Source organism: Eschrichtius robustus, chromosome 16, assembly GCF_028021215.1.
Source record: "Eschrichtius robustus isolate mEscRob2 chromosome 16, mEscRob2.pri, whole genome shotgun sequence".
In the NCBI taxonomy this organism is placed as follows: Eukaryota; Metazoa; Chordata; class Mammalia; order Artiodactyla; family Eschrichtiidae; genus Eschrichtius; species Eschrichtius robustus.
The window spans coordinates 63,077,858-63,103,388 of NC_090839.1; the positions used below are offsets into that span (position 1 = coordinate 63,077,858).

Genomic DNA, 25,531 nt, shown 5'->3' on the forward strand with positions numbered 1-25,531 from the left:
ATTTTGTGTAACATAAAATTAAGTTTTAGTTTCACTTTTAAAAACCAAATCAGACCTTGTTTTCACTATTTATGATAACATTATAGCACCAGTTTTAAGTGGATTGATTTTATTTGTTAACAGTCTCTTTCTCTCCCTCCAAATACTCCACTCCCCCACACACATTTTTTCTGAACCATTTGAGAGTAAGTTGCCTATGCCATAATTTATGTCTAAATATTTCTGTATGCATCTCTGAAAAACAAGGACATTCCCGTACATAACCACAGCATGATAATCACAAAAATTTCACATTTTACAATATTTTATCTCACCTACAGTCCATATTCAAATTTCTCCAATAATCTCAGTAACGGCCTTAGCTATGTTTTTGGTCCAGGAAAAATCCAAGATAATGCATTGCATTTTGTTATCACATCATATTAGATTCTAATCTAATCTAATCTAATCTAGAATGGTTCCTTAGCCTTTCTTGGCCTTTCCTGGCATTGATATTATGTAAGAGTACTGACCATTTATTTTGTAGAAAGTCCCTCCATTTGTTTAATGCTTCCTAACGATTAGATTCAGGGTATGCTTTCTTGGCAAGAATACTCAATACTCATGTGTCCTTAGTGTGTCCCACCAGGGGGCATAGGATGTCAGGTTGTCCATTATTGGTGATGTTAACTTTGATTAAGGGTTTAAGGTTCACCAGATTTCTCCATTGTGCATTTTTCCTTTGTAATTAAAGAGTAATCTCTGGGGAGGTATTTTTTAAAGTGTGATAAAATGCACATAATTTTAAAATGTACTATTAATGACAATTAGTACATTCACAATGTTGTACATCCATCACCACTATCTAGTTCCAGAACACTTCCTCACCTTGAAAGGAAACCTTGTACTCATTAAGCTCCCCATTCCTCCCTCCACTCGGCCCCTGGCAACCACTAATCTGCTTTCCTTCTATGGATTTGCGTATTCTGGATATTTCATAGAAATGGAACAACACAAGATTTGTCCTTCTGTGTCTGCCTTCTTTTATTTAGCAGTGTTTTCAAGGTTCAGCACATGTAGGGAGATATTTTGAGATGATGTAAAGATCTAATCTCTCATCAAAATGTCACCCCAATAGTTTGAGCATCCACTGATATTTCTGAAATAGAATCATTTAAAAATAGACTTTTTGGACAAATACCATATGATACCACTTATATGTGGAATCCAAAATATGACACAAATGAACATATCTATGAAACAGAAACAGACTCACAGACATAGAGAACAGACTTGTGGTTGCCAAGGGGGTTGGTGGGGGAGGGACGGATTGGGAGTTTGGGATTAGCAGGTGCAAACTATAATGTACAGAATGGATAAACAACAAGGTCCTGCTGTATAGCACAGGGAACTATATTCAATATCCTGTGATAAACCATAGTGGAAAAGAATATGAAAAAGAACATATATGTGTATGTATAACTGAATCACTTTGCTGTACAGCAGAAATTCACACAGCATTGTAAATCAACTATACTTCAATACATTTTTTAAAAAAAGAATAAAATAGCCTTTTTCTGATACCAACTCTCCCACTTAGAGAGCTGCACTGCACAAAACCCTCCAAACCCTCCACCCTTTCTCTGACCAGGCTCAGTCTCACTCGTGGGACGCATTATTCCCTCGTGAGACTGAACAAGGCTCGTGAGCTCACACAGGGGGCCCTCTTTGAGACCCGGGACTCATTAACAATGAGCCAGGAGCCATGTGGCTTCAGAGCTCAGCCTGGGCGGTCCCAGCCGCAATTCTGCGCATCATTTGGAAGAACCCAGTGAATCAGCTCAGAGATTCTTCCAATTCTTTTAAAAAGGACAAATTCCCCTTTGTTTAGGCCTGCATCATTCTTAGCTTCCATGCCATGCTGCCTCCAAATCGATGCGTTTCTGACCCTCACAAAAAAAGGTGCATTACCACACTGAATGCCACGTTACTTTAATATCAGCTGGAATGCCAAAGTGCCAGCATCACAGGCAGTGCCAATAACTACAGGGTGATAATAGCTTTACATATTGTCCAGCTCAGATGACACAAATACGTAAGGACACATAACTAAAACTTTCTAGAAAAGGAAAGAAAGGCTTTAACTAACTCTTTCCTAAAGTGTGGAATTCAAATGTTATAGGGCATGATTTTGGATGGTGCATTGCTATGGCATTAAATAAGTGAACCACTGAACAGTGAACCATGTAGTAAGAAAGTCCCCATCCTAATCCTTCCAAGTCCATCAAGGAAAAAGACCCTGGGGTGCTCGACTGTCTCTAACACTTAGCAATTTTCTTTCAAACAAAAAGAAAAAGCAGAACTCTGGATGGGCCACAGTGCATAGCCAGAATTTAACAACGTTGTTTAGATTTTATTATATTTCTTTTTGAGGTTCTTTCTTTTTATAAGAAGTAATACCATTTATAGTAGTGATAGAAAGTCGCCTTTTAAAACAACTTTATTGAGGTTTTAAAAGTCATTTAAGGAAAATATTATGTAAATAAAAGGGCAGGTGGTCTTCAAGGTCAGCAAAAATCCTGAAGGTGGTTCTCAAGTGCCTAGTGTCTGGGCAACACTGCTTTCACACCTGGGAGTGATTTCAGTTGGAATTCCAGGCATTAGAAATAAACTCCTGCAGAGAAAAGAGTAAGTTTTTACAAGAGGTCAAGTAAGGTCTTGAGCCCAGTGTAAGAGAAAAGTCTGGAGGCATACAAGGGTGGCTATGGCTTGGTTTGAACCATTAGGAGTCCAGGAAAATTAGGGAAAACAGACATGTCACCTACTTAGTACTCTCCCATGTTGGTGTCTGGAATTCAGATCCCCAGTGAAAAACAAAATGAGGTAAATCAGTGACAGAACTTTCAGACCTAAGGCATTGCTTGGTAACCTCACCAGAGGCTTTGGAGTCAATTATTCACAAATAGAGAAGACCCCATGAACTTTTAAGAGACTAAAAATGATCCTCTACCCTTGCATCTCTATACCGAAAGAAGTTCCCTTTCATCACTATCCCTGACTCACTCTTCAAGTTCCTTTCCCTTAGTGACCCACTCTTCCCAGCTTCCTGTGCGTTTTTCCAGAAATATTTGTTAGGTGGGAACACTTACTCCACACTCTTCAGGTTTCCATGTGGAGGGAGCTGCCCCAGGGGAACACTCCTGGCCTCAGGTCCCGCCCCTCACTCACTCCTTTGATCCTGATTGGAGGGTGCATCAGTGTCCACTTTCTGGATTGGTGGAGCTCAATCACTGAGAGGCCACCTTGCAGCGCTTTTTCTTTGTCCTTCCCCACACCTCCTCCCTAGACAGTGAGTGGGTGTGTCTGTCCCCCAGAGCCCCAATTTCCCTTGGCTTAGGGGTCCAGGGGCTCATGGGGGGCAGGGGTGTGGAGCTAAGAGCCCATCCTCCAACCCAGCTTTTCTCACTTGATAATATCCCTAGAGATCATTCTTTTCCAGCATATGGATCCACCTCATTCTCGCAATGGTCGCCTGGTGTTCGGTTGGGTGGCTATGCCACCATCTACTCCACTAGGTCCCCACTGATGGCCATTTAGGGCGTTTCCAGACTTTTTGCTACTCCAAACTGCACTGCAGTGAGCATCCTTGCACTTATTTCTTTGCACGCTTGTGCTAGTATTTCTTTTTCTTTTTTTTTTAAATTTATGGGTGTGTTGCGTCTTCGTTTCTGCGCGAGGGCTTTCTCTAGTTGCGGCAAGCTGGGGCCACTCTTCGTCGCGGTGCGCGGGCCTCTCACCATCGCGGCCTCTCTTGTTGCGGAGCACAGGCTCCAGACGCGCGGGCTCAGTAATTGTGGCTCACGGGCCCAGTTGCTCCGCGGCATGTGGGATCTTCCCAGACCAGGGCTCGAACCCATGTCCCCTGCATTGGCAGGCAAACTCTCAACCACTGCGCCACCAGGGAAGAAGCCCTGTGTTAGTATTTCTGAGGGGCAGATTCCAAGAAGTAGAGGTGCTGGGTCAAAGGATAAGTACATTTAATTTACTTTACTTTTAATTTTTCACTTCAATTCAAACTTAATTTACTGCAAAGCATACTGGACACCGTTAGTGCTGTGCCAGCCTTGATCTGCAGAGGGTTTTCAAAGGGTATAAAGTACTGGACCAACTGTTATGTACGGACTGGGTAGGTAGACAAGCCTTGATGTCATGTTTTTTGAGTTAATAACATCCCTTAGTTCCCCCAGAAGTATAATCCTGGCCTATACAGACTAGCCTCTGCCGTCCCCGAGGCTCTTCCCAGCGGTGCTCTCTCCTTCCCATGTTTTCTCCTGCACTGGGACTCTGGGACTCTCCCTCTCTGGAGACACTGAAGAACAGACAGTTCCCTGGGCTATAGATGTTGCATGAAGGCCAGCCCAACAAACCCAGGGTGGCATCACATTCGTCTTTGCCATTCACAGAAATTTATTTTCCCTTCCAAAAATGTCATACTGGACGCTGATCCCTCTGGCCTCCCCTTGTCCCTGTGGGCTTCAGCGCTCTGCCAGCCAGGTCCGGCCTCAGCTCCTTGGAGCAGAGCTTCCGGAGCACCCTCAGCCGGCTCTCTCGCGCGCTGCCCGGGTCTTGACTCGAGCATCCATCCCCTCCTCAGAGAAGCGGCCCTGATCACCCAGTAGCCGCGCCCCTCCGGTACTGTGTATCCCATCAGTATCTATCCCATCCCCCTGGCTTATTTCCTCTGGAAGATTTTCACTGTCAGAAAGCATCTTATTTGTTCACTTGATTATTATCCATTCCCCCTCTTTCTCTGCTGTGCTGGGTGCACAGAAAGCTATTTGCTGTCATTTCTAGTTCTAGGAATGTAGAACTATAAAGGCTCTGGGAAAACTCAAAGCCCTGATTGTCCAGAGGCAGGAACTGAGGCCAGAAACGGCCATGACACGCTCAGATCCCACAGCAAAGCGGGAGCAAGAGAAGGACTAGGGGGTCTCCTGGCCCCCACTCCAGTTGCCCTTTTGACCTCAGTGGGAGACCCCTCACAGGGTGCACAGCAACCTTTCAATAGTCAACAACCATTTCCCAAAAGCCTCTGTCACTTTCAAGCACAACTTTCACCGAGCAGTCCAAATCACGTTGTTTTTCCTTTGGTGATTTCTTCAGGGGCTGAGCAGGACATTCTGAGAGGCCACCTGGGCTGGGGTGTTTACCTGTCTGAAGGTGGGAGACTGTACTAGATGAGCTTTAAGTTCCTGTCGAGAAATCAAAGTCTTATGATTTGCAGAACTTCTCTTTTAAAAATATGTTTTGATCTACATAATACATGTGATGATTAAGAAAAAAGAAGGTAATAGAATCAAAGGCATATGATGAAAACCACAGCCTCTGCCCTACCCCAGTCCCGATCCCCGGAAGCAACCTCTCTTAACACTTTCAGCTGTTTATTTTCCCCATAGTGCCATATGTCCAAACAATATTCATACATTTCTCTTCCCTGATTCATCTGTTATAAACATTACTGACTTCCTGCCTAAGGAAGAGTTTCTTTCACCATCATCAGTGTCATCTCCCTACTCCCACCACCCCATTACAGTCTTATCACACATCGATAATTCTCCTTTACGCTATGACCATGCAAATGTTGCACACTGCAGGGCCAAATAGTGTCCTATGATTGCACTTTTTTCTTAAAAACTCTTCTCTTCCCTAGCATTACTAATTGTCTTTTCCCTGCTCTCTCTGCGGCTCTGTCTATTTTCCCCATTTCTTCAGTTCTTTCCAAACTTCTTATCACTCCAAGACTTCTACTGCAGAACCCCAGATGCAAAGCAATGCACAGTTTCAGTTGCAAGTCTGTAATTAGACTCCTCCTTTGCAGTGTACTGTCTCAAGCCAGTCCCTCTCTTCCAACTCTGTCCTCCCCTGCTCTCTGCCAGGCGCAGCCTCAGCAACTGCTGCTGTCACAGGACAAGCAAGACAAATATTCTTCAGGCAAGACCAGCAAGTCTGCTCCTAACTGTGACCGGGGCACAGGATGCCAGCATAACCTCAAGACATGTAGGAGACAAAGCAGATCCCTGGGGAGGGGGTGTGCTCAGAGGGGGTCATCCCACATGAAATGAGACTCCTCATGATTAAAGGTCGAGTTGCAGTTTACACAGCGTATCTTGTGTTGGAGCTTCGTGTCAACCCTGTGAAGCTGGCAGGGCAAGGTATCCTTATCCCCATTTTACAGATGAAAAACTGAGGCTCACAAAGGCATCACATGATTTGCCAAAGTTCACAGAGTTGGGACTCTAACCTCTGGTTTTCCAACTCCAAATCCAGGACATTTTTATACTACCCACCTTCCTGCTCCCATGCTTAGAGCCTAATGAAAATCAGGCGAGAGGGCACAGGCAGCATCAAGTCATCTTTGTATGCTTCACCTTTGGCTGGATTTCCCTCAAGCTTTGCACCAGGCAGGGGGCATTTGGGAAGGCAGCGTCTCTCTGCCCTGGCCATTAGCTAAAGTTGAGATATGACTGGGCTAATTAAGAGAGGACTTCATTAAAATCTATGCTTTAGTCATCATTTGTACTAAAAATAGAATTTCTTGCATTTTTAATCCTATTAGCTCACCGGCCCAGCTGAAGCATGTGTTGTCTTTATTTACTCTGAGATTGGTTTGGACTTTGGATAGAGTTTTTCCCTGATCACTAAAAGGATTTATTCAGACACAGTAGAATGAACTCAGTTCTGTTTTCTAAATTTATCACAATGAGCCCCCTTTCCACCCAGAAACTCAGGTGGATCTCGCCACCTTGATTTAGGTGCATTGTAGGAATCATGGTAAAGCATTTTCAGACTGAAGGCCTAAATACTCCCTATTCTATAAAATACCCATAACAATAATCACATAAAATAATAGAGAACACAGAATATTAGAACTTAAGATTTCTTTTTAAGGCAGAAGAATCAGTAGCTGGAATAGAAGGAGCAACAAATGGGTTTCCTTGCGCAGGAGCAAGAATCCCCTGGGGCTCAGACCTGGAGCGAGTAGGGAGGGGGGGAGGAGGGGGCGAGGCACTGGGAGGTGTCGGTGGGGCTATGGAAATTCTGCACACAGAATGCAGTGTTCGTGGTTCAGTGAACTTCAAGTTCTAAAGGCTGATGGTTTGGGATAAGGGATGGTACTCCCAGAAATGTCCATCCAGACCTCCGATGACAAATAGGATATGCCAAGAACTGGCATCTCCTCGCGGCCTCCTAAGTAGCGGTGCCGTCCTACTACACCTTGGTCCAATGTTTGCTTGAAATGTGTGTGCGCGTGTGTGCGTGTGCGTGTGTGTGCTGCACATCTAGCACTGGGTGTGGAGAAAGTCCTGCTGGTGACTCACCGGCCCTCCTTCCCCCAGAAGCAACTTTTGATCTGTCGTTGATGGTGGGACATCACCAGCAGGGTCTTCCAGGTGAAGAGAAGGCCAAGGGACCTTCCCACGGGTGATGTGAGTGTCCCCTCCTCTCCTTCCCTTCAGAAAAACACAAATCCCCACCACAGGGAGCCCCGGCCCCCGCCTGCTGTTGCGAAAAGGAAGCTGCTTTGGCCACGTTCCATTACGTGCAGGGGAGCGAGAGAGTGAGCCAGCGGCTACCCGCGGCTGTTAGGATGACCACTCGACCACCTGATTCTAACCCCACCCTCGGGAGTTCTCCCTACAACTTAAACCACGGCCCATTCTCAGCTGAGTCGGAGCCTCTTCCCGGAATTGTAAGCGAAAGGACAATCCTGAGGTCTAGAACCTTTCAAAACAGACCTGAGATGTTTGGTGTCTGAGGTTTCCCCAGCCCAGAAGGGCTCCACCCACGGGCCCCGCTCAGAAGGCCAGGGAGGCTCTGGGCGCTGGGCCCCGGGGAAGGCCAGCTGGTAAGCAGTCTCCCGGGCCCCACGGCCAGAGGGACTCCAAGGCCCACTCTGGAGCTGGCGGTTCTGCCCCAGGCTGGCTGAGACCCCGCCCCTCCCCCACATACCACCCACAGCACTCAGAAGGGACAGTGGCTTTGGCCTGTTTTCAGGAAGGCAGAGGTCAGCTCAGCCTCCTTCCTGCCCTGGTATCTGGACACCAACCAGCCCGAACGGCCAGGCGTCCAAGATGCCCTGGGGATGATGGAAGCCCTTCGCCCTGGGTGGCCCAGCTTTGTGCTCACTGGGTCTGGGGCTTCTAGGCACAGAGCCAACGCTTGCCTCTGTCCGGAAATGAACACTGGGATTTGGCAGTGCTCCAGGGCAGAAGCCACTGAGGACGATTCTGCCTGAGTCTTTCAATCCACTGTAATAATAATAACTACTATATCAGCAAGAATGATAGCCAACATTTATTGCCTAGTATGTGCCAGGCACATGTATTAACTTATGCATTCCTCACAAAAACACTGTGCTATAGGTGCTATAGTTAGCCTCATTTTATAGGTAAAGAAAATGAGGCTCAGAGAGGTTAAGCAACTTCTCTAAGATCACACAGCTAGTAAAGGCTGGAGCTGGGATTTGAAGTTAGACAATCTGCCATCTGAGAAGCCACCATGTTGCCCACCTTAAATCTGAATTTCTCTTCCCTTTTGTGATCCTGTCATCCTCCAGCCTGATCAGGAGATGGGTCCAAAGTCCTGGGGCCACGTGTGGCTTTGGATGCTGGCCATCGTTACATGTCAGGCAACAAGCGTTCATTGAGCACCCACCGCTTACTGGTCCCTGGTGACACGCGGGTGAGTAAGGCAGGCTCCACGTCCCGTGGGAGCTGCCAGGTACATAAAGAACAAGGGCGTATACATAAATAAACATGACGTGATGACATGCGTGCTATGAGAACGTAAAGGAAAGTGTGACTAGCCCCGTGCTGGGGTCGGGGAAGCATCAGAGGCTTCACAGAGGAAGCGACATCTGGGCTGGGTCTCAAACGATGGGCGGTTTGCCAGGCAGAGCCGTGGGGACAGGGTGTTGCAGGCAAAGGGAACGGGACGCTCCGAGGTACAGAAGCATTACCAGTGTGAGCAGGGGGTGAGCTGGGCAGGGCCCGGGGCTGAGCCAGAACTCTACGCCGGGTGAGAAGCTCGATGGGGCTTGGAAGTTTGAGTGTTATCCTGGGGGCAGTGGGGAGAGGGGGAAGGCTTTGAAGCAGGAAAGGAATAAGATCTGCCTCTAGAAGAAAAACATCCCACAATCAGGGGGACGGATTAGAAGGAGACGAATTGGGGGAAGCTGTCAGAGAAGCCCTGGTGAGAAAAGGAGAGGGTCCAGATGAAGGTAAAAACTGGGAGGTGAGCAGGAGGGAGGGAGGGAGACTCTGCAGAAGGAGAATCAGCAGGACCCGGGGACGGGTGGGGCGTCGGGCAAAGGATTCTGGGGGCTCAGAGTGGCCGCTGGTTCCGCTCACGTGCTTGGCTTAGAGCAGGAGAAGCACATTTGAAGGGTGAGGGAAACAGTTCACCGGTGTTAGAAATGTCTGGTTACCAACGGCGGAGATGCTCCCGGGCAACTGGAAACATGGGTGGCACTGTCACCCAGGAGGAGACAGGAGCTGGGCACAGAAATCCCTGTGTCGTGGGTGTGTGGATGGGAGATACAGCCGCTAGTAACTATGAAACAGCACCAGGGAGAAAGGGCTGGGAGAGAGGAGGGGTCGGGGGAAAACCAAGAGCGGATGGTGGGACCCCAAAGCCGAGAGAGAGAGAGACAGAGTAGGAAAACGGAATCAGGATGGAAAATTCGCTCACTGGCAAACTTGGTAATAACAATTTTAGTGAAGTAAACTAAAGCCCTTCTTTATATTTCTCCTCTTTCGCCGATGTTATGTTGTAGTTGTCATTTGGGGGTTAACTTTCCCCCCGGCCACAGTGTCAGGCACCTGGCAGGTTCTGCAGGTCGGTAGTCTCAGCACTTACAACAGTGTCTAGTTTATAGATGGTGCTCAACAAATGTGCTGAATGAATGAAGCAAAGAAGGAAGGAAGGAAAGAAGGGAGGGAGGGAGGAAAAGAGCCAGATTTCAAGGGGCTAAAGCGCTAAGAAGTCAAGAAATGTTAACGAACATTGTAAATCAACTATACTTCATTTTTTAAAAATATTGAAAAATAAATTAAAAAGGAGTCAAGAAATGGAGCCAGACTTTTCCTTCCAGTTTGGCAATACAAGAAGAAAGAAATATTTATCAAGGCTCTGGAGTCCCTTCCCAAAGAGAGAACTCCAGGCCCAGATGGCCTCACTGGTGAATTCTGCCAAACATTTAAGGAAGAATAATACCAACTCTACACACACTCTTCCAGAAAATCGAAGAGGAGGGAATGGCTCCCAACCCATCCTATGATCCTATGATCATCCTACGATCACCCTGATCCCCAAACCAGGCACGGCATTCCAAAGACAGGAAAAATACAGACCAGTATTTCTTATATTCATACATGCAAAAGGTTTTAACAAAGTGTTATCAGCAAATCGAATCCTCTTATTAAGAAATGGAATCTATTTCCCCACCCACTGAACCTGGCTGCCCTTGTGATTTCTTTTTATCAATAGAAGGCAGCAAAAGTGCCAATTCTGAGCCCAGGCCTCAGGACGCCTCACACACTTCCTGTCTGCTCGGCTACCACGCAAATGAGCCCAGCCTGGCCTGCTGGATGGTAGGAGATTACATGGAGCATAGACGAGCTTTTCTCCAGCAAGGGCCACCTAAGACCAGCCAGCCCCCAGCTAACCCACCTGCTGGCCACAGAGACGTGAGAGAGACCAGCTGAGCCCAGCCCATATTGCCCACCTACAGAATCATGAACTAAATGTTTTCTCTTTTAAGCCATTACAGCCTCGGAGATACTGCAGGCTCAGTTCCAGACCACTGCAATAAAGCGAATATCACAATAAAGTGAGTCATGTGACTTTTTTGGTTTCCCAGTGCATATAAAAGTTATGTTTACACTACACTGTAGTCTATGAAGTGTGCAATAGCATTATGTCTAAAAAAACAATGTACATACCTTAATTTTAAAATACTTTACTATAAAAATTGCTAACCGTCATCTGAGCCTTCAGCGAATTGCAGTAGTAACATCAAAGACCACAGATCACATAACAAATATAATAATAATGAAAAAGTTTGAAATATTGTGAGAATTACCAAAATGTGACAGACATAAAGTGAGCAAATGCTGTCAGAAAAATGGTGCCAGTAGACTTGCTCAACGCAGAGTGGCCACAACCTTTAATTTGTAAAAAACGCAGTATCTGCAAAGTGCAATCAAGAGAAGGGCAATAAAACAAAATGTGCCTGTGCATTTCAGGATGGTTTGTTACACAGCAAGAGCTAACTGATACAGGGGAAACTCTGCATTGTTAGATTCAGAGTTCCTCAAAGACAGAAACCATGTCTTACTCATCCCCAGTGCCCAAGGTTACTCAGCAAACACTTGGTGAATGTCTGCTAGTTTGCACGGCTTTGGCGGAAGACCTAATAACCGCCATTCTGCCAATGACTGCTGTCTGACCCCCTCAATTAAAGAGCTCCCTGCCGGCTGCTGTCATCCAAGGAGCTCCCGATAATTATGCCACCCACTAAACCCACTAAACCCCAGGCCCAGAGAAGGCTGGGACCTGCAGGCACTCAACATGTCATTCAGATTAGGTGGCTGAGGTGAGGCAGGTGTCAGACTCAGGGTGTTTGCCGTCCTCACAGCCATTAGGTTAGGAATGTTCTTCCCTTCACAGAGCATCTCGTATTAGTGACTTTCAAGTAACCCTCAGGAGATCAGTGGCACTCACTTCAGCAGCCTTTTCATCTTTCCTAAACTGTCATTTCTGTGGGTGAATTTTGCCAGCAAGTTAGCGACTGGGAATCATTGCCTACAACTCAGCCAGACCCAAGGAGCCCCAGGACCAGGAAGCCAGGCCTCCACCTCCAGGTAAGTTAACCCATGAAGGGGACAAAGGCGAGAAGACCAACAGGAAGTAATACGTGCAAAACACAGAAGAGCACAGACAGAGCCAGACTGGACTGCAGTCTAGCAGCCTAACAACTCAGTGCCTCAGTTTCCTCATCTGTACAATGGGGATGACCATGGTATGCCCACCTCCTAGGACCATTGGGAGATAACAGAGTGAAAGTGCTTAGAACAGCATCTGGCACAAAGCAAGTGCTTTGTACATGCACCGATCACGACCAGCAACACGGTCAAGGAGTTTCTTAGAACTGCCACCCCCAGACCTTTCCCCTCCCCACAGAGTTCTCTCCTTGTCCACTGCCACTTTCAGGTGGCAGTCATCAAGTGGAAATAAACCACCCAGCTGTCTCCAGAGGGGAAGAAGGGCAAACAGACAACAGGCAGCTCAAGGCATGTGGACAGTTAGGGGATATTTCAGGCACCACCCTCACTGTGCTTGCGTCAATGTTCCCCCAATCAGCCATTCCTGCACCACCTGCAGAATCTCAGGTATATCCGTGTACCACCTGTGTTACTAGTAGCCTACTCACTTTTTAAACTTACATTTTTATAAAAAGAAACCTTATATCACAACCGAAATGGAAAGTTAGCAGTCGCCTGCCATAAATAGAGGGTGCTGGGAAGAAAGAAATACAAGGAAAACAGAACAATATTATTCAATTCCAGCTAGAAACTGTTGCTGCTCAAGACTCTGAGTCCAAGGCCAGCTTCCTTTCCCTTTGCTGAAGCAGGATGTCACGTGTGTTTGGGAAGTTTTATTAAAGACATATTAGCACAAAACTGAGATTTTCTCCTTGGAGGGTTGGGAGGGAATTTAATAGAGGATGACTTAAAAGGGATTCTATCTTATTTAATGCTGTGTATCTAGTCCACCTGAAGTATCTGTGATCATTAATTTTCTGTGTCAGCTTGGCTGGGCCACAGAGTTTCTGTGAGGGTGCCTTTGTGGATGAGATGAAGATTTAAATCAGTGGGCTTTGAGTAAAGCAGATTGCCCTCCATAATGTGGGTGGGCCTCATCTGATCGGGTGAAGGTCCAAATAGAACAAAACACTGACATCCCCCTCACCCGTGAGCAGCCTTCGGACTTGAATTGCACCATCACCTCTTCCCTGGGTCCCCAGCCTACCAGCCTAGCCTGCTGATTTTGGACTTGTTAGCCTTCGTAACTGCATGAGCCAATTCCTTAAAATAAACCTCTCTCTCTCTCTCTATAAACACACACACACACACACACACACACACACACACACACACACACATCCTATTGGTTCTATTTCTGGGAGAACCCTGCCTAACACAGCATCTCTCCATTGGGGTACCCAGCCCATACAGACTCACTAACCTGAGAGCTGGCAGGTCATATCCTTTAACTAGGGGTTTGGGGGCAATAACAGGAAGGGATGCCCTCTATTAAACACCCAAGATCAGGCAGATGCTGAGCCAGCTGGGGAGCCATCCCCATGAACTTGAAATGACACTCTAACATTTCCCCACCAGCATGACCCGGGGGACTGTGAGGTTGCCCTGCTGGAAAGAAAGGCAGGCCCCCAAACCTCTTGCCCTTCCGAGTGGGGAACCTCTGATGACGTGCGCCTGCAGCTATGACACAGTCCAGCCGTGGAGCTGGGAAACAGACCCCACACAATGAGAACTGCAGACTCATGCAGTCTTAGCTGAAAGGCGCTGTGTGATCATGCAGAACCACCCCTGCCCCAGCCTCTGCCTGGATTATTTTTATAGCAACCAGTTTCCATTTGTATGGGCCCCAGGAATGGAGACCTCACCACTTCCTGACACGGCACCTGATAATTGGGCCCTAAACATTAGAAGAAGGTTTCCCAAACTTCAGTCACTGGCTTACCTCCTTCCTGAGTACCACCGTGAGATTTTACTTCATATTGGTCATTAAATAAACCCACTCTCTAACAGAAATACATGTATTTCAGGAAGAAATATTTTGCTCCTGGGAATGGAGAATCAGCATGACCTGCCACAGAGACTGATCGTGAAAATTAAGAGCCACCCCCCGCAAAAAAGTTCACAAGTTCCGGTTCAATGCTGTTGTCCACCAAAGGGCTGAGTGAAGACCTGCTCTGTCTGGTTAAAGGAGGAAAACTAGAGTTGAAGAGATGTCTTCTCCTTGATGGAATCCCTGGCGGCCAGTGGTTAGGACTCAGTGTTTTCACTGCCATGGACCTGGGTTCGATCCCTGGTCAGGGAACTAAGATCCCACAAGCCATGTGGCATGCCCCTGCCCCCACAAGAAAAAGGAAAAAAAACAACACAGTGTGACAGCCGTAAGATGGAATACTACTCAGCAATGAAAAAGGAACAAAAGGAACAACATACTACATGTACAACGCCATGGATGATTCATAAAACCTTATGCTGAGTGAAAGACGCCAGACACACAGAGTGCATACTGCCTGTGACATTGTGACTTATAATAAAAAATATAGCTTTAAAAAAAAAAAAAGAAAAAGGAAAACTAGAGTTGAAGAGGTATCTTCCCCTTGATGGAATCACAAGAGCTGAAAGACCATTGAAAAGGGAACCACTTTGTCATTGAGTGATTTAATGTCATTTAATGTCCTATCCAGCAGCACCTAAAATCACTCTAGCATCGTGCAGAAAACAGCCTTACGGAGGGCTCTGCCTTCCACGGATTCCAATTCTCTCTCAGGTGGTCCCCGTGTGCCCTTCAGTCCTTCCCACCATCCCCCAGCCTACTCAGGTGGGCCCAGCCTGTCCCAGACCTAGAAGCCTCGCTTAGCCCCAGGGGCCCTGGCCCCCAGCAACCTGCTCCAGATCCATAGGAATTTCACCAGTGGAAGTTTCTTAGGAGCCAGAAACTAGGACAGGACTGGACACTGAATTCAAACCTGGGGAAGCAGAGAAACTGGAGCCCTCATCCACCGCTGCTGGGAGTGTAAAACGGTGCACCCACTTTGCGAAACAGTCTGGCCGGTCCTCAAACGATTAAACATAGAGTTATCATAGGAGCCAGCAATTCCACTCCTGGGTAAATACCCAAGAGAAATGAAAACACTCGCACAGAGAACTATACTCACTATCTTGTAATAACCTATAATGGAAAAGAATCTAAAAAATAATATATATATATATACACACACACACACACACACACACACACACACACACACATATATATACACACAGTAACTGAATCACTTTGCTATACACCTGAAACTAACACAACATTGTAAATCAACTGTATTTCAATAAAAATGTTTTAAAAAGGAAATGAAAACACATGAGCAACAGAAACGTACAGGAAGGTTTACAGCAGCGTTATTCACAATAGCCAAGGGGTGGAAACCACCAAAATGTCCATCAACTCATGAATGGATAAACCAAACGGGTTATATCCACACAACAGAGTATTATTAGGCCATAAAAAGAAATGAAGTACTGATAGACTCCACAACATGGATGAACCTTGAAGACATTATGCGAAGTCGAAGAAACCAGACCCAAAAGATCACACAGAGTACGATTCCATTTATACAAAATGTCCAGAATAGGCAAATCAATAGAGACAGAAAGCAGATTTGTGGTTAATTAGGGCTGAGGGGGATGGGAAAATAGGAGGGTGATCTCTAAAGGGTATGGGGGGGTTCTTTTGGCCGTGGTGAAATGTTCCAAAATTGACCGTGGTGATGGTTGCACATATCTGTGGATATACTAATATACACTGAACTGTACACTTTTAAAAACTCATTAAGAAAGCGATTTTAAAAAATACAATGAGAGAGCTCTGAGTTCACTGGAGGCTGGTATCTCAACACCCCCAACCCCCTGGGTCTGATACAAGGACACCTAAGAGCCCTCGGTGGCCCCTGAGGTGGGAGGGAGGGTAGAAACCATGGGTCAGGACCCCAGGCCTTGAGTTGGTCTGAGCGAGAAGTCCCGCCCCACCCACCATGGCGCCCAAAGGTGACCATCCCACACCTACAACTGACCACCCACCCCCTAGGGCTGGAACTGAGCCAGCCCCTCACTTTCCAGGACACCCCAAGAGGTGGGGAGCATGTGACCCCATTTCCCAGCCATCTGTCCCGAGCATACAGTAGGTGCTACTCGAGGACATGAGGACATGGACCACTCACTCAGTCCTGACCCTCACAGAGCGCCCCAAAGAACCAGCGGGATGAGTCAGGACCCCAAGCTGTGCCCTTCCTTCCCCAAGGCGAGGGGCGGGGGGAAGAAGACTGAGCTTGCTTCCCCCCCCCCGCACCCAGGGCACCAGGATGTTTGCACGAGCCATTCCCTGTCTAGAAAGTTCTTAGATCTGGGGGTGAATGGCTCCTTCCCTTTATTCAGCCTCAACTCCAAAGACCCGTCCTCAGAGAAGCCTTCCGAGACCATCCAAGATAAGTGACCCTGTTTTATTTTCCTTAAATCACTGCACATCATCTGCTGTTTTCTTCTTGACCTCTAGTCCCTTCTTTTGTTCTGTCTCGTCCCTCTAGACTGCAGGCAGGGGCTTATGTCTGTTTTGTCCCTGCTGTGTCCCCAGTGCCCAGGACAGTGCCTGTCACACGGTGGCTCGAGGGATGGTGACCTGTCAGGCGCTCTCCTCCCAACTCAGGCCTCACCCGGAACGCCCAGAGCAGCGAGGAGGTGACGACCGGGAGAGTGTCCGGTGCGGGGCCCTCACTGGTGATGACAGCTCAGCATCCTCCTATCCCTTGGGATTGTCACGGCCTCCTGCTCGCCTCTGAGCGCAGGAGCACGAAAATTCCAAGGCTCCTCTTCCCCTGCCTGGAAACTGCAGAAAAAGCACCTGGGACAACACAGGTGAGGTTGAGAGGGGCTCAGGCCAGGCTCCGGGACACACCTGGGGCCATGAGCCCAGGGAATGGGGAGCATAACTTGCCAGGCATCTCCAGACTTCTCGAAATTCCTGGGGAGAAGGGGAAGCTGCGAGTCCTTAGCAGCCAATACTCACCGCAGCTGGGGGTGGGCACATCACCCAGGAAAGGGGACCTGGATGGGTCACCAATGGTGTCAACACCACCACCATCATTCTGCCCTGCGTCCCACCTGTACTATTCATGACCCACACTGTCTTTAAAACACGAGTCTCGGACTTTCCTGGTGGCACAGTGGTTAAGAATCTGCCTGCCAATGCGGGGGACACGGGTTCGATCCCTGGTCTGGGAAGATCCCATGCGTGGAGCAACTGAGCCCGTGTGCCGCAACTGCTGAAGCCCGAGTGCCTAGAGCCCGTGCTTCGCAACAAGAGAAGCCACCGCAATGAGAAGCCCGCGCACCGCAACGAAGAGTAGCCCCCGCTGGCCGCAACTAGAGAAAGCCCAGGCGCAGCAACGGAGACCCAATGCAGCCAAAAAAAAAAAAAACCACGAGTCTCACTTGATTAGTTTTTCAATGTGTATTATACCATAAATGGAAAATCAGTATCACTTGCCAAGCAACTGACATTTTACTAATACACTTTAAAAAAAATATGAGCGTATTACAGTTTGTAACCTTGCCTGTATGCTACAGAAATCATCTCCAAATGCCTGTGGGCGTGCAGACCACACTCTGGGCGGGAGGATGATTAAGTCTCTTTTGGGCTCCAGCCTAGAAGAATGTGACCCCGTGTCACGCTGACATAAAGGGACGCTGACCATGCCACTTGGGTCTGATGCCCTCCAGGCAAGACCAACTGCAGGAGGGGGAGGGAGCCGCTGCCCGAGCCCTGAGCCCCTCTCGTCCCCCACTCCACCCCTGCCACCCGTCCCTGGGGTGGGCTAAAAAGCAGGAGGCCGGGAGGACACCCTCTCTCAGCTATTCATGCAACAGATTTATTGAGCACCTACGGCGCACTTAGCTCTGTGCTGGATGCTGGTGTCATCCCAGGGAACTCAACAGATCTGGTCCCTCAAACAAAGACCATCAGAAGTAATGGAAGTGATTACCGATTAGACAGAGGGTTCCTGTCCAAAGCAGGGTTCCCAGAACACCCTTCTCCATTCCACACACATGTGAAATACAGGAATCAAAATGGTTTTGCCCAGGGGAGGGGTGGGCGTGAGTTCTGTTCTCTGTGACCAGGCTGTTAAGGGCACAGGACCCTCATGTGGTCCAGCACCCTTAGGACTGACAAAGCTGACTTTGGAGGAAGAACACTGGTGTCCAAGACACCCACCGGCACATCTGCAGCAAAGGCACTTTGTTGGCCCAAAGGGGCAGGATTGTTTCAAGAGGACGCATACATCTGTACTGAAAAAGAGGGATGTTGATGGGATATATCCATCCAATAGAGCAGGGTCTGTGGGGTCCATGAGACTTGGGTTCAATCCTAACCCCGAATTTTTAAGACTCCATTTCTTCATCTATAGGGCAGGGATAGTCCTTACCTCATAGGGTTGTTGTTCATCTTAAATGAGATAGAGGATGTAATGCACATGGCCCAAGCTACCCTGCACCCTATAAATGCTATACTAATAGCAATGGTAAATTATTGCTACTAAGACTGGCAAAATGAAAGTCATTTTCTCCTATTCTCAAACACCAACCTAAAGCACAGTTCCCGACCCAGGTCTTTATGTGTCTCTCTGAATTCTCTTCAAAGGCCCAGACTCCCATTCCCAATGGTCTCCTCGATACCTTTCCAGGGATCTCATAATGGCCCTATTAGCACACCTTAAATGTACCACGTTGCTCCCTCCCCAAACCACCACTTGTCTGTTAACAGCACCCAGACGGGAAACCCATCACGCCTGTGAGGGGGCCACAGAGGGATGTTTCAAGGGGCATGTTCCATGGGGGCTGGATGGCACACGTCCCGGTTACCTTGCCCCTGAATTACTGCACTGCTGCCACCTAGTCTGTCTACCATGCCCCCCCATCTCCTAAAGTTCCCCACCCCAAAACCTACAAAGCTCGCACTGCTTACTGAATTCAGGGAAGACTATTTCATCATTATTGAACTTCATGTACACACGTAACCCATGAATATATTCTCTCTGTTACAGACAAGACCGGAGTCCCGTGGCCCATTCCTTCCTCTCCCCTCTCCCCACGCCAGCCACACTGATCGATTCGGATGTATCCTTCCAGACACTTTTCTTGCATACACGTAATAGGTATGAGGCCATAAGAATGCAGCGACATTTATAAATAGCCTATTTTTCCACATATTGTTTTGCTACTTGCTCTTTTTTTTTTTTTTTTAGCTCAATAGTGTCTTATAGATTTTTCTATATTGGTACACAGAGATGAACCTCGAGATTTTTTTCTCTGCGATCCAAATTTTTAAAAAAATTTTTATTGAAAATATAGTTGACATACGATATGTTAGTTTCAGGTGTGCTACATAGTGATTTGACATTTGCACACATTTTGAAATAATCTCCATAAGTCTAGTAGTTCAATATATTACATCCCATGGCTTATTTAATAACTGGAGGTTTGTACCTCTTAATCCCCTTCACCTATTTTGCCCCTCCCACCCACCTTGAACCTTGTTCTTTTAAACTTCTGTAACATGACTGATGGATATTTAGTTGCTTCTAGGTTATTTCCACTTTTTTCCTTTTTCTCTCTCTCTTTTTCATCCCAACATTGCTGTGGGAACATCATCATGCCTGCCTCCCTAGCCAGGTTCATTGGGATGTGGAGGGAAGCCCCCTTCACCTTCGCCCTCCCAGCTCTACCCCCCAGCCCTGCCCTCCCTTCCCGCACCTCGCACTGCAGGCTAACTGGACGCTCAAGGCTTCTCAAGCAGGGCTCCTGCCTGCAACCTCTGCCTTTTCTTTCCCTCCCTTCTGCAAACCCGGAATCATCAGTGCCCAGGGAAATTCTAGGGACTCTTCCGAGTCCATCTCCAGTCCTACAGCCTTAAGGAAACTCTTGAACACCACGACATGAGCTTCCCTGAAACCCCATCTCGTGACCCCAGTCCTGGCGCGTACACCCTTGGACCCACCATCCTCTTCGCTAGACTGTAACCTGCTTTGAAGAGAGGGCAATCCCCCTTTGCCTACACAGCTCACTGCCCAGAGTCACTTAACAAGAGCCATCAAGATGAAAGTGGGCAAGCCAGCCCCTCCCTCGGCTTTCCTTTGGTTCAAGCAAACCACAAACATCTCAAGCCACTTCCATGTATAATACATCAATATACCGACTCCTCCAGTCCCTGCAACAACCGGCCAAGGTCATCCAGGCGGCACGATGACCCTCATCAAAGATGGGGAGGACCCCCTTGGAAACTGAGTGGCGGGTTTGGTCTGAAGCTGAACATCGGGGCCTCTTTGCAGAAGACGAGCTTGGGTGGGGAGCTTACAGTTATTTCAGGTTTAGTCATGTCAAAAGGATGAACATCTCAGCCCCAGTTATGCGATCTCCCAAAAGGCAGTCACTCCTGCACTAAGATTTGTGCCAAATCCAAGGATCACCTGTGCTTATTAATTATATCCTTCCATTATTTAAAAAAATGCTTTAAAGTTTAAAATATCAACTTAAGTTTCACCCTGCACAGTACTGAAACTATGGGTCTGTGTGCTGTTTGTGTTTTTTTCCCAACTACCAACTGAGAAAAAGACATAATTACTCTTTTTCGTTTCATGTTCAGCTGTGAACTTTTAAAAACGATCTTGGTTACCGCCAGTGATAACACGCTTTGGGAAACGTTCATTAGAATAAGATGAATGAGACTTTGGGTCATATTTATTCACTGCAAAATTTTTAAACTAATTTCATTTTAAGGAAAGAGAGCCCTCCAGAGAAGTTTGTGATCAGAAGCACCAGAAAGAGAAATCTTCAAAGAGAGTTCTCTATCAGGCAAACTTACTTGGTCTTAGGCTACAAGCAGTTTTCACTGAGGGACTTAACTTGTCCCTCTCTGCATCCTGCAGGGTGATAGATGTTTCACATCCAAATTTCTCAGAACAATCTTGACGCCAAACATCACACCGGCGACCGCTCCCTCAGCTCTAGACCCAGGAGTGCTAGGAAGCTTCTAGAAGCTGATGTCATCCAACCTGTCCGAGGAGGGCAGGAAGCTGGGCAATCTCTTCACCCTCAGTTCCCTTTTGGATCAACAGAAACCCAGCCTCCCCAGGAAAGTGAGAGCCCTAGAAATTCAACTATTCAGGTCAACAACTCCTTGTTAAACCCTTGAGATACCATGTGAACAAACCAAGTGTCTTCAGATGGGAAGACGGTCCTCCTCCAGCCTCCGTCTTCCTACTCACCCCCACCCCCAGGATGGACGACATCCCCAGAGCCCGACAGCTGTGGCCGGGAGCGACCCAATGCCAGTGGGAAGTGACCCACTGCCTGAGCATGGCTCCTGACCCACCTTCCTCCGATCAGCATCCCAGATGGATGACACACGCCATAAGGGTCCCTGACCCTGGGGACCTGGCCTGGAAACCCACTGACCACTCCCAGCCATCAAGCGCCTCAGCAGTGAGTCCCCAGACCCAGATCTCGTCCAGGTACTGCCGCCAACTTGCTGAGTGACCTCGGGTGAGTCACTCCACCTCTCTGAGCATCCTTAGCTGGCAAACTGGGACTTTCTAAGGCCCTTAGGTCCCTGAAAGTCTTAGTCCATGGCTGCCCTGAATGCAGAGCGCTCTCACCCCTCCCACCCTCTGCCCAAGGCTTGGCTGCCTGGAAGAGTCCCAGTGACTGGAGCAGAGCAGAGCTAGTGCTGCCATGGGTGTTGGGTTACCAGGCCGGCACTCTCCCTGGGTAGCAGCTCTGCCTCGGATATTTTTAGACTCCCCCCTCAGCCTGTCCCTAACAAGAGCCAGATACATCTGACAATTCGCCCCATGGGTCAGTCCTGCCAAAACTGCACTTTTGGGTCACTCCTGCAGGGAGCCAGACTCCATCGCTCCTGGGGTGAGAAAGGGAGCCTCCTCTTCCCACCACCCCTACCCCTACCCCCATCCTTCCCTGGACAAGATGAAGCCAACATTCAAGGGTCAGGCCCCAGTTCTGTCTAAGGTGCCAGCTGCCCTCGCTCCCTGTTCCAGCTGCTGCTGCCAATCGCCTACGCCCAGTAAGACGTCCCCGGAGCCCATCCTCCTGCACTGGAGTCCTGTCGCCGACCTTTAACTGCCTCTTCTGGAAGGACTCTGCTCCGCAGTCCCCAACGCCTGGGACCGCACCCCACCTTTGGGGGATGGCTGCCACCACCCCGTGGCTGGAGAGCCCACCCCCATCCCGCCTTAGCCCCCGAAGCCCATGTCAGAGGCCTCACTTGTCCACAGAGCTGGGCAGCGGCCGCATGTTGCGACACACACACACACACACACACACACACACACACACACACACAGCTATCTGCACCTCCACAGGACAGTGGCTGCACTCCTGCCTTCCAGACAAATCCCGCCAAGCAGCCAGCAATCTACCGCCACCCCATCTGGCCTGGGAAGGCATTCATGTATTTTTGTCTCGACAGACTTCCCTTCCTGGTCACGTCTGGCAGAGTTTACTATGACAAAGAGGCGGCCTCAGCTGTGCCCCCGTCAACCAGGAAGGCCGCAGAGGGCAGGAGAGTCAGCACGGGCCTGGGATGAGAAATTAGCCTGTTGAGCCTCCCCGTGAATCACCTGTTGCTGGAAAATGGAGAGTCCGTGCGCACACGCTCGTGGTTTCAGCTCCTGCCCTGCAGATATTATGCACAAGGCAGAGAAAGGAAATCTAGGTGAAACACTCACTTCCATTCCAGAAACAAAGGGCCTTAGACATTACTTGTGTGTGCAGGGGAGTGGCGGGGAGGGCTGCATGGTTGTGCCCTGTATTTACAATCAGCGGCCACAGACCCCTCAGCCCCTCAAGAGCTGTGCCCTAAACTGGGGCCGGGAAGCCAGAATAGGGCTCGGCCCCTCCCCTCTGGGTGGGGCAGTGCAGCGTCAGCCCCACCCGGCTGGCCCTGCCCTCACCACCCCCCACCGTGGGACACCTCTGCGGCTTCCAACACGAACACCTGTCCCCAGATTTCAGGTGAATCTCAGTTTCCCCACTGGAGGGACAGAGGCGGCTACAGGCTATGCGGCCCACGCCCGGCCTCCCCTCCCCCATTCCCGGCGGGGCTGGAGGCAGCTGATCCAAAAACCCTCAGTGGGAAAACAGGTTCCCCACGCCCCTCCCTCTGCTGTGGCCTTGGTATCTGCCAAGGCCCCCGTGGGTGTCTGGGCCCTGATTTCCCCAGGAGGGTCTCCCCCTGACTCTCCAAAACCCACCAGGGCATCTCCGGGTGGAAAAAAGGGGAGGGCTTGCAGGGAAGCGGACGGAGGTTCAGAGCCTGGCTCTTGGCACTTAACTCGCTCAGGGACCTTGAGAAACTGACCTAAGGTCTCTGACCTGGCTCTCCCCACCTGCAGCCCAGGAGTGGGGATGGGCCGGCGCAGGGGGAGGCTTCCAGGAGCCCTGGAGGGCACGGGGCAGCGCGCTCCATCAGAGGCTGACGGAGAGTCAGCACGGGCCTGGGAAGAGAAATTGGCCAGTTGAGCCTCCCCGTGAATCACCTGTTGCTGGAAAATGGAGAGTCTGTGCGCACACGCTTGTGGTTTCAGCTCCTGCCCTGCAGATATCATGCGCAGGGCAGAGAAAGGAAATCTAGGTGAAACACTCACTTCCATTCCAGAAACAAAGGGCCTTAGACATTACCTGTGCGTGCAGGGGAGTGGCGGGGAGGGCTGCATGGTTGTGCCCTGTATTTACAATCAGCGGCCACAGGCCCCTGTGGCAGCTCCAGCAGCTGCGGCAGCTCCATCAGAGGCTCCATCAGCTTCTCTTCCCTTCCTTGTCCCTTCCAGGCTCCTGGGGAAACCCGGCTCGTGTCCCTTCCTCATCCGCCGTCCACTTCCTTACTGAGGCCAAATTCTGGGGAGAGGTGGCCAGCAACCGTGAGCGGATTCTGGAATTTCTAACTGAATGACACTGAAGCACAGAGGAGGCTGCAGACTCTCTGTTTAATTGTGGTAAAATATACATCACAGGATATTGATCATTTTAACCACTTTTAAGTGTAGAATCCAGTGGCATTAAATACACTTACAGTGTCGTGGAACCATCACCACTCCCTATACCCAAAATGTTTCCATCCTCCCCAGCCCTGTACCCATTAGCAATAACTCCCCATCCCTCTCTGCCAGCCCCGGGTACCTCTGCTCCACTTTCTGTCCCTCTGAATTTGCCTATTCTAAGTGCTTCCTGTCAGTGAAATCATACAATATCGGGGCTACCGGCTTCTTAAGACCCTCTCCAAGCCCGTCACCTTACACCTCACTCTGCCTGGCACTTTTTAGACTGGCCTCTGCAGTTCAGACACAACTCAGTTAAAAGATCGCCCCACCTCACCCCACATACACATCTTTGCAGCTCGGGAGGGGGCACTGCCCCTTTTCCCAAACCTGAAACGGGGCTGTCATTCTTGTTCCAAAGCAAGAGGTGGGTCCTGTGGTCTGGAGGGAGGGCTTTGCTCCCTGTAGTCTCGCTCAGGCACAGGTGCCCCCAACTAACCCCCATTTACGAGCTTCCCATGTCAGTCCCAAATTAGGGCCTCCCTGGGGTATATTTAGGACGCTGGATTTGGGGAGAGTGTATAGTCCTCCTGTATACGAGCTCTAGGCTCCCCCTTCTCCGGACCCATGGGTGGGGCCCTCGTAGCCCCCCAAGCCCAACCGGAGTGGAGAGGGGACAGGCGTCATGCAAGCAGTGCCTCCAGCTCCTCCACTCGTCCAACCTAAGGCAGTTGCTCCCTGCCGCTGGGGGGCGCAACGGAGCCGCCGCCGGGGCCGAGAGGGGCCCCAATGACCCAGCCAGGGCGCAGCGGGTCCCGCGCGCTCCGTGAGGCGGGGGACCGTGCGCCAAGGCGCCGGGGGCCTTCACACGACGAGAGGGGGGCTGCCCGGGACTCCGAGAACCCTGGGAGTGGAGCTGGCGGGGGCGAGGGGAGTCGCCCTGACTCCTCCCCAAACTTTTCCCGCCCGCCTCGACGCAAAAGGCAAAGGAAGCAGTCCGGGGGTGGGGAGGTGGAATTCGGGGTCCCGAGCGAGCTCGGCGCAGGCGGGAAGTCCGCGCCCTCGCAATCTGGCAGAGGAACAGTGGATTTTCGGCAGGGAGGGGCCTCGGCCCCTCCCTGTCCCCCACCAATTGCAGGGACCTCTCTGGGTCCGGTACGTGCAGGGGCTGGCGACCCCGCTGCCCCGTCGCCCGCAGCCCGGAGCCCCCCGCTACCTGCGCGCGGCTCCCGGGCGAGACCCCGACTCACCGAACGCTGGCGGCTGGACAGACAGTCGGGCTGGGGCGCGAGGCGAGGCCGCCGGACTGTTTTGAAGCTCTGGGCTGGGACTGCGCGCCCTCCCTCCTCCCTCTCCGTGGCGCCGAGCCGCCTCCCCACGTCCCCCCCTCCTTCCCCGACCCCGCCTCCCGGGTCGTGATGTCAGGAGCCCGGAGAGCAGAGTGGGAGGGACCGCGGGAAGCGGGTGGGGGACACTGGGGAGAAAGGCCGGAGCCTGGGGAGCGCCCCCAGCCCCAGCCCGCCTCCCTGCGCTACTTTGGCCAAGTTTAGGGCAGAGCTGGTAGCGCAGTTC

At 49.8% G+C, this 25,531-nt stretch overlaps 1 protein-coding gene and 1 non-coding gene across 2 annotated transcripts in view; one reads left to right on the forward strand and one right to left on the reverse strand.

Annotated features, from left to right (window-relative positions):
• EMP2 (epithelial membrane protein 2) overlaps positions 1 to 25,323 on the reverse strand; it is a 38,688-nt gene extending 13,365 nt beyond the window's left edge. Inside the window, exon 1 of the mRNA XM_068523919.1 lies at positions 25,210 to 25,323. The gene's annotated coding sequence lies outside the window, so the exon portion shown is untranslated. The remainder of the gene's footprint in view (positions 1 to 25,209) is intronic.
• LOC137750786 (small nucleolar RNA SNORD66) lies at positions 12,822 to 12,899 on the forward strand. Its single transcript, XR_011070572.1, has one exon. It is a non-coding gene; the product is annotated as a small nucleolar RNA SNORD66 (small nucleolar RNA).
• Positions 25,324 to 25,531: the final 208 nt, after the last annotated feature.